The 9,092-nt window shown below is 36.2% G+C and overlaps 1 long non-coding RNA gene across 1 annotated transcript; it reads left to right on the top strand.

Annotated features, from left to right (window-relative positions):
- The first annotated feature begins 1,534 nt into the window (after window positions 1–1,534).
- On the top strand, window positions 1,535–2,378 carry LOC140147715 (uncharacterized). The gene is made up of 3 exons (XR_011858394.1): window positions 1,535–1,637; window positions 1,994–2,112; window positions 2,249–2,378. It is a non-coding gene; the product is annotated as an uncharacterized lncRNA (long non-coding RNA).
- Window positions 2,379–9,092: the final 6,714 nt, after the last annotated feature.

Genomic DNA, 9,092 nt, shown 5'->3' with positions numbered 1-9,092 from the left:
TAGAAACCAATGTTCCCGCTCAGCACCGCTCTGTGCTATATTGGCCAAACAAAAATCGTTCTACGTCAGAGCGGCACCGATCCCGAGTTGACTTGATTTCATCTCCTAGCGAACTGCCGCTTTGAGGCAAAGCAGTGGAGTGATCGATACATCGACTTGCCGCTGGTCACCGCTAGCGTTTCTGGTGCGACTGCACATTGTAAAAAACCATCAACAGAGCGGCAAAGCGTCAGGAAATTATGAAACTATAATTAAAGACAGAGATAAAAACAATTTATCGCGTCTGATGTCACTGTCAATTACGATCCTTGATTGGTTTACACAGGTTAATCAGCGCGTAAAAGAAAGACCGATCTATCTGGTGCTGATCGGAGAAAAGGAATAGCAGCAAATGGCGAAAAATACGTACTTTTACAAGGCAAAAAGCAGCTTTTCTAGGCATTGTGGACATGGTGCCTTCGCCAAAAAAGTTTACTACTTTAAAGACCTAACTTTTGAGATAGTTTGCATGTTTCAAGGTGCAAAATTAACAATACGGCGCCCGGTTATAAATCCGCGTTCAGCAAGTCATCATCACGACACTTGTAAACAAACCGTGTTCGAGTTTGATTGACAGATGACGTCAGACGCGATAAATTGTCTTTATCTTTGTCTTTCATTATATCATGATGTTTCACTTCACTGTGTGTGTGTGGTAGGGTTGTGGGGGCATGTGGAAGTGAATGTTCACATGACTTAGCTATTCTTTCTGACCAACTGATATATATATTGTTACATTATATAGGGTGCCCTAGCAGGATTCTTTATCTCTACTGCTTTTGGGCTGTGGATTTTCATTGGTTCTGTAATCTACCCAACACCAATTGAACTTTTACCTTTGTCTACGGAAGAGTGTTTATCTTCTACCGTTGACTACATGAACCTTACAACACCAGTGACTTTAGCTTCTACTCTAGCAGCTACTACGGGTCCTGTCGTAGAAAGGTTTGTAATGAATAACTTTATTCAGGACTCTTTAATTCTTCACAACGTTGTTGCTGCAGAAAACATTACAGGCAATTTTTACCACATCAGAAAACGCTGCGGCAAATTTCGGCAAATGAGCCAAAGGAGGCAAAATTGTTTACATCAAAGATATATCAAAACGTTCAGCTAAAATCTTGAATTTACAAAACTCCGAAAGGGTGCTTAAAATACGCATAAACTACCTTTAAGAGGTTAAACCCTCTCCTCTCCTTAATAATGGTATATCATAACCGGGGCCAACGATTTTAGCGAAATTTGCCTTTCTCCGCACAATTTGATTTTGTTCCCGCGCAATGCACAAAGTGATACATAGTCATAATGTCATGCCAAATTTCAGCAAAATAATTATGTGAACCTATCATCAGGCCCTAATCATAACATGTGTTTTTATTGTTTCTCTCTAAGAGATGTTGTCAATATTTAACGTCCAACGTCCAATGTTCAACGTCCATTATAAATTTTTGAGCCGCATTTTTTTTAATTCAATTATGTTCTGTCTTTATCCTACAGTCCCGGGATCGCTGATTTTTATGCCCTTTCACGTTTCTGGTACACGCCTCTTAATTTTGGGATATCGATTGTGGTCGGTATTGTCGTTAGTTTTTTAACTGGTAAGTAATGATTTCGGAAATATTTTTGACAATCAGAAACGAATTCACTATAATCCTTAACATTGTGTTTGTACTGAATGATGCGTGTCGCTAAGAGAAGCTGGAGAAATATGATGATTTGGAATCTGGGTCAACGTACATCGACGCATACAAAATATTTTATCCGGTAGCGAAATCGCCAATCCGGCAGAAGATTTGGGCTGGGGGCCTCTTAGGAATGTATTTGCAACGAACATGGCCATTTTGTCCGATTTTCGTTCGTTTCTCGTGCGTTGTGACTGTGTAAGCATATTGCTGCTATAGCCTGTCGAAACACAATTCTAACATGTCATAATTTAAACGTTTTATTCATGTAGGATTTAATGACCCCAAATCGATTGATTCGAGGCTGATATGCAATCTTCGTCAGGCATGCCTGTTTCAATTATCAATGGATGAAGTCGATGGACACGAAGATACAGATAAAATCATAAAGGTATGTTTTCGTGTTTGCTCCATTTATTTTGATAGCCTAACGAATTTACCTTAAGGAAATAGCAAGTCCCTTTACGTGATTGTAATTGCACTGCGAACTACTTATAATAATTTTATATTTTATCTTTTTATTACAGAAACAGAAAGATGAAGACGTTTTCTATGTGGAAGCACGTGACGTAGCAACAATGACCATGGATGAAATAGGCCAGTCAAATTAAGGAAAAATAGGGCTTAACCCACCAATAATTGTAACAGAACCCATTTAATCACCATTCATTTCACAAAAGTATATTAAAGAAAATATCAAAAGTCCCCAAAAGTCCAAGCAATGGAACAGTGCCTAATTTGCATAAATCCTAAATGGCCGCTTAAAAACCATAACCAATGTCTTGCTCACATCAAGGTATAGTTTGACCAGTCTCCAATATACAGTTCTTGAGTTATAGGCAAAAAGATCAAAGGTCAAATTTTGGGTCCACCGTCGTTTACAATGGAAATATGCCATAATTTTAATCCAACTGGTCTCTAATTGTTCCTGGCAAAAATAAATCAAGATGAGAAAAGTTGCATTGTTTTGGATGTTTTGTTACGTGACATAGTAACATCACAAAATATATCATGGTCAATAGGGCTCTATGGAATTTGATGCAAGCGGAACAATATGAGATCATTTTGATCAAAATCGGAGGATTTTTCATTCCCCCTGTAGAGTCCAAATTTTGACATTTGACCTTTTCCCCTATAACTCAAGAAATGTACATCGGAGATAGGTCAAACTATACTTTTTATATCCATATTACAAGAGGAATACATTATTATGGGTTTTTTACAGCAAGATTTGACCAAATTTGAAATTCCACCCCCCCGCATAACCGGCCATTTTGGATTTATGTTAATTAGGCACTATTTCACTACTTGGATTTTTGGGGACTTTTGATATGTTTTTGTGTGAGCTTTTGGGAGATGTATTCATGTGAAATGGATTCTGTTACAGTTAGTGGTGGGTAAGTTCCTTAATTTGATTGGCCTAAAAGCTAGAACTCAGGAAATAAAACCAACCATAAATTTAGTTTGTGCTTTTATCGAATTGGTCAAACTGATCACTAGCGTGTATGTATATACTACATTTTGTGCTGAGGCTTATCTTGACAAAAAACAGACATTGTAGGCTAGTTTTACACGCGTATTTACGCGATCCCTTCCGTAAAATATACATTTATTTAAATGGTAAAAAAATTATGAATCCTTGTGGCATCACATTAATGTAAACATGTCCAATTTTGGACAAATCATAAAACAGCATTACTTAATCTACAAAATTCGGACAACATAAAAAAAACTTTGCAGTAAATGGTTATACTTATTAATTTTCAAACACCAGATATGAATTTGGTTTTGTTATAAGTATATGAGCTCTTTTTTCTATTTCGTTTTGAATCTGACCAACTTAGCTCACAATAGCAAGGGTCCTTTTTGGGAATTCCGTAACTCCGCAAACAAATCGTCATCGTGGGTACTGACCTGTTCGTGAAACTTCTACGAATTATAACATACATACATATCGAGTTCAGTTCATTAGTTGATTACCATTCAACAAACGCAATTTGATACTTTTAAGGTTTTGCTTTATACTATTATTTGCTTTATACAATTATTTGTAAATATCTCATATCAGGAATTTTTCGATAGGATTTCAGAGTACAACGACCTGCTCAAAACAATAAATGGAAAAATGAAACGATTTGGAAGGAATAGTGCTTATTCTTACTCGCATTATATTTGAACTACTATCGATAAACTGCTATGTCCAATACTTGAAGTTGAATCTCTGAAACCTTAACCCTAAGCTAACCAAGGCACAAATGTTGGGAATGTGCGACAGTAATTTTTAAATTGTGATTTGATATGAGTACATGTACAGTATATTATAAGACCTTGACAGTTGAAGTGGCAGTACGTGGCATGTGTGTATTAGTTAAATTTTCAAAGAAACTCTGTAAGAAAACAAAACAAGAGGTCACTGGATGAATGTCATCATAGCTGTACAGGCTGAGTAAAATAGTGCAATGAGACAAGTTTGTATAATAAATGTCACCTTGTGTGAAAAATGAAGTGAATAACATTTACCGTTTTAGTGTTATGGTGGCGATATACCCAATTTAAATTTCACTGTACAATAAAGAAACTATTGTCTGTTAAATCAGCTTAGATTCTTGCTTTTTGGTCAAAGTCATCAAAGAAAAGTGTTAGCAAAGCCAACGCGACCCAACGCGATTTATACTTTTCAAATTCCAAAGTTCAATTTGAGACCCCATTTCTTTTCATTTTTGCCTCATTTTAGGCAGTTACTTGGTCCGCGAGCTTTCCACAAATCGAGTGGGACGACTCCACTCTCAACTTAGGGCATAGACCCTACCGAAACTAACAAAGAAATATTTTCAATTATTAATATTGTCGACAAAATATTTTCCAAAATATGTGCCCAAAAAAATCCTGTTAGACGGCGGTCGCGCGGGTCGGCTTCAAAATAGTCAAAACACCGTTTTTCGGGCTAAAAAGAAAGATACACCGTATTATTGTTGTATTTTTCGACCATTTTATTATTTTAAGGGGATGTCCAACCCCCCTAGATTTTCGTCAAGGGGCCGATTGAGCTCGATTGGTCAAATGATGACTAGGCTTTATATACATTATAAGCTTGCTATATTTTTAACCTAGTAAATGCACAGCCCCAGTTATAAACGATAAAATGAAGCATATGAAGCAGATGCACAGATGATCTCCTTTCAACTCTTTGAATGTCAAATCTCGTAAATTTGAAAAACTCGATTAAAAGTATTAAATTCATCACAATTTATCGTCCTCCACCAATGTCCATGTCTGATATGATCTCAGCCAGAAGTTTGGGTAAAGAATAAGAAAATAAAAATTTAACGGCAATCGTAGATCATAAAATATCAAGTGAACATGAGTTAATGGCACTGTTAAACTGCCATAATTTATGACTTTAGCTCTTAACTTTTCGTTCAATTGATATTTATTGTTTACTATTGATAAGACGCTGATATTTTATAATTTTATAGTACATGTATTTGGCAAGTACAGACTGTAACAATAAAAATTATAAAATTGCAATTTCGCTTCTCAGAAAAAATGAAAGAGATCATGGCAACAATGTTATATACAGTGGAATCAATAATTTGCTAACAGAAAAACTGATTTTTCTTTCTTTTCTAGTTTCAAACGCTATGTACAATTAATTAAATCATCCAGAAAACGAATTGAGCCACAATGAGATTTTCGCCCATATCACGCTTGCCTTGCGTAAAATCGACTTTCATGAATAGCAATTGCATTTTTGCTTTTCAGAAAAAAATAAAAGGGGTCATGGCGTAAATATGATATGAAGTAGAATCAGTAATATTTTGACTAACAGTAAAACTTTATTTGGTGTCTTTCCCAGTTCAGGTTCAAACGCTATGCCCGCTTGAATGTACTTAATTGCCCTGCCCGAGTTGGGCCACTTTTTGCTAATATCGCACATCAAGTTTGTACCGCGTAAAATGAACTCCCATGATTATCGTCAAAGATCTCAGAACAAAAGCAAAGGTATTTCCTTTTTCCCTTTCACTTAATTGACATTAGAAATTAAATAATATGATATTTATTTTAAAATCATAAATTTAGGTATTTCATATTTTCCTTTCACTTTATTGACATTAGAAATTAAATAATATGATATTCATTTTAAAATCATAAATTTAAAATACCACATAATGCCCTATTTTTAAAATTACCCATCTTAAGAGCACCGACCAGATGGTTCATGTTCACCTTTGAACAGTCTAGTTTGCTACACAAAGGCACGAAAGTGACCCAAGCTGTTTTAGGACTACTTTACACAATTTGCCATATCTTCGCTTGTAGACCAACGAATTTATTGAAACAAAGCTTTATTATGTAGTAGCTTAAGAAATTGACAACCAAGTAAATCTCAATACAATCAATAAGTGACATGTTCGCCTGATACTATTTTCTAAATTAATTTTGTTACAACCTGTACATTTCACTCAAGATCGTGGATTGGTTCAATAATTGTCATTGGCAATTATTTTATTCACACATTTTATACTACAATTATAACCTTCCACCCTGCGTAAATCCTGAAAAAACCACAGGTACGCGTGGTTATGCCATCTACTTGATTCCATGTCCTGCAATTCACCCATTCCATTTTGCAGGATTAAATACAGAGGGTAAAAGATTAAATTAGCATGTTGAAAAATTTAGGGGTGGTGCAATAATTATGTGTAAATCCGGGGTGGTGAATTATTATAGGGCGCAAAGATTTTTGGGCAGGCCATAAAGGAGGGGGGGGGTGCAAGCATTTTTGGCAGGTCAAAAAGGTGGGACTAGCGATTTTGCCAGGTCGAAATTGGCAAGTGTTTTTTTTTTTTTGCACAGATGTTTAGGGAACCGTTTCTAAAAAGGTTTGAGAAAAGTTAGAACCAATTTCAAATTTCAAATATGCCAAATTTAAATTTTTAAGGTTTTAAACTTGGGTTCCCCAAAATCTTGCACGTGTAAGGGGCAGAGATTTGTTGGCATATCAAAAATGAGGGGCGAAGGCTTTTTTGCACGTCAAAAGCTAAGGGGGGGGCAAAATTTGTAGGTACTGCTAAACTGGGGCAAGCGATTTTTGGCAGACCATTTTGATAACTCACGACCCCAGGGTACACATAAATATTGCGCAGCCCCTTATCTACAGACCAATATTGGAATGAACCATGATAGCTGAAATAGGTGTATCGAATGCGTATTGGGAAAAACTGTTTTGTGTTCCATCAAACAAGTCCGATAGAATCTCAGCTGTGTATGATACACAATTCTGTTTGATTCGTCATGACGCCTGTTCCTGTATTTTCTGTATATGACTGGGTTGTCTTCAGCCTTGTGATGGGATTATCAGCAAGTATTGGAGTATATTATGGATTCATTGGTAGCAAACAAAAGACAACAACTGAGTATTTGCTTGCTGGTCGTAGCATGGGATTCCTGCCTGTTTCAATGTCATTATTAGCCAGCTTTTTCACCGGTATATTCTTGCAAGTAAGTACCGGGTGCATTCCTAAACTTTTTGTTGGTGTGGGGTGGGCAGGGATTTTTGCAGATACAGATTCCTCTGTCGAAAGAGACCATTAAGGTTTGGACAGTATTTATTTTGGGACATCAGAGCACATCAGACATATCGAATTGCATTCTGAATACGAAGAATGTCATTCTGATATCAAATAATTTTGATTTTTGAAATTCGCAATTTAATACACATTTTATGGAAAATCATTAAAATTGATATTTTGATATTTAACAGTACTTGAAGTAAACTTTATAAATCTGATGATTTATACTTAAAGTGTATGTAGGTGGGATGAAAAGCCGACGATCAATTGAAAATTTTGACCTTTCGTATTGAAGATATGGATTTTTTCCCAAAACACCAAAAAAATTAGGTCTTTTTGGGAAAAAAGCCATATCTTCAATATGAAAGGTCAAAATTTTCAATTGACCGTCGGCTTTTCCTCCTGCTACATACACTTTAAGAATATATCATTAGATTTATATAATTTACTTCGAGGACTGTTATATATCAAAAATTGAAAAATATCAAATTTTTATAATTTGTCATAAAATTTGTATTATATTGTGATTTTCAAAAATGAAAATTATTTGATATCAGAAAGACATGCTTCGTATTCAGAATGCAATTCGATAGGTCCGAGGTGCTCTCATGTCCCACAAAAAATACTGTCGAAACGCAATAAACGCTCATTTTAGATCCCTTAATGTAGGTTTGTTTATGGCTTTGTACTCCTTCGTGAAAGTGTCTGCAGAAAAGGCCCGGAGAAAACGCTGGCGTAAAATAAGCTCCTCCGTCTGTCGCAACGGAAAAACGCCTGCAAGAGGGAGGGAGGGAGGGAAGAAGGGAGGGGGTTAATCCAGCATCCGTTAGTTTCAAGAGTGTTTGTCATGGCTATGTTTGCCACCAATCATGTCAATATAACAGGGGCAATGTTTAGAAATGGTAGACTTGAAAAGTCGTCCTCCTGTACAGTGGGTGTGCCGCTCTCAAAATGGCTTCTAGCGTAGGCCTATGCAGCTGGGTTTGAGGTAGGATTTCAGGACCCACCTCTAAACGTTTATATTAAAAACGAACATATAGATTAAGATTTTTGAGATTAACTTATTTTTGCCTCAAATCGATATTTGTTTCACTGCAATCATTCACTAAAAACAACAAATTATTAATGATATGCGGTATTACACAGGGATGACAGCCGATGTGTATTATCGTACTGCATGTTTGCCGATTTGGACCGGTGTTTCTGGTGCTATAGCAGCGTTTGTTGGAGCAAGATGCTTCCTTCCAATTTACTACCGATTTCAATTCATCAGTATATATGAGGTATGTTTAACAACTCAAGCTTTTCAGTCGTATAAATGGGGGCACTCCAATATCAGAAATGATACGTAGCTCTTTTTCAGCATCGCTATCACCGAAGACCCCTATTTACACCCATGATCTAGACTAAAAAGCTCCTTATTTCCCCTTTAAGTTGTCAACCAAAGACGCCTTATACTTTCAACTTGAACGATAACCTCCACTGCTTTTATTACTTGTTTATAGAACAAAACCATACAAAATATTCGAAGCTATTTTCAGAACTATAGCAATACCATAGCCTTTTAGTACTTTTAGCCTTTTTGTACAAATTATATTCTCATACAATGGTCCAATATTAAATTTAGGTCCGAAAGTCCGTCTCTACCTAAAGCCTCCTTTTCTCGCAGCGAGTACCGAATGCAAGTCTCAACCTAACACCTGTATCGATTTCAAATTGAAGTGCCTCTGTTCTGCCGATTTTATTTCCTTGTCGATATTAGACGCATTCTGCCTATTAAATTAGATATTCATATCGG

This window comes from Amphiura filiformis, chromosome 3 (assembly GCF_039555335.1).
Source record: "Amphiura filiformis chromosome 3, Afil_fr2py, whole genome shotgun sequence".
In the NCBI taxonomy this organism is placed as follows: domain Eukaryota; kingdom Metazoa; phylum Echinodermata; class Ophiuroidea; order Amphilepidida; family Amphiuridae; genus Amphiura; species Amphiura filiformis.
This window is presented reverse-complemented; position numbering and strand designations above follow the sequence as displayed.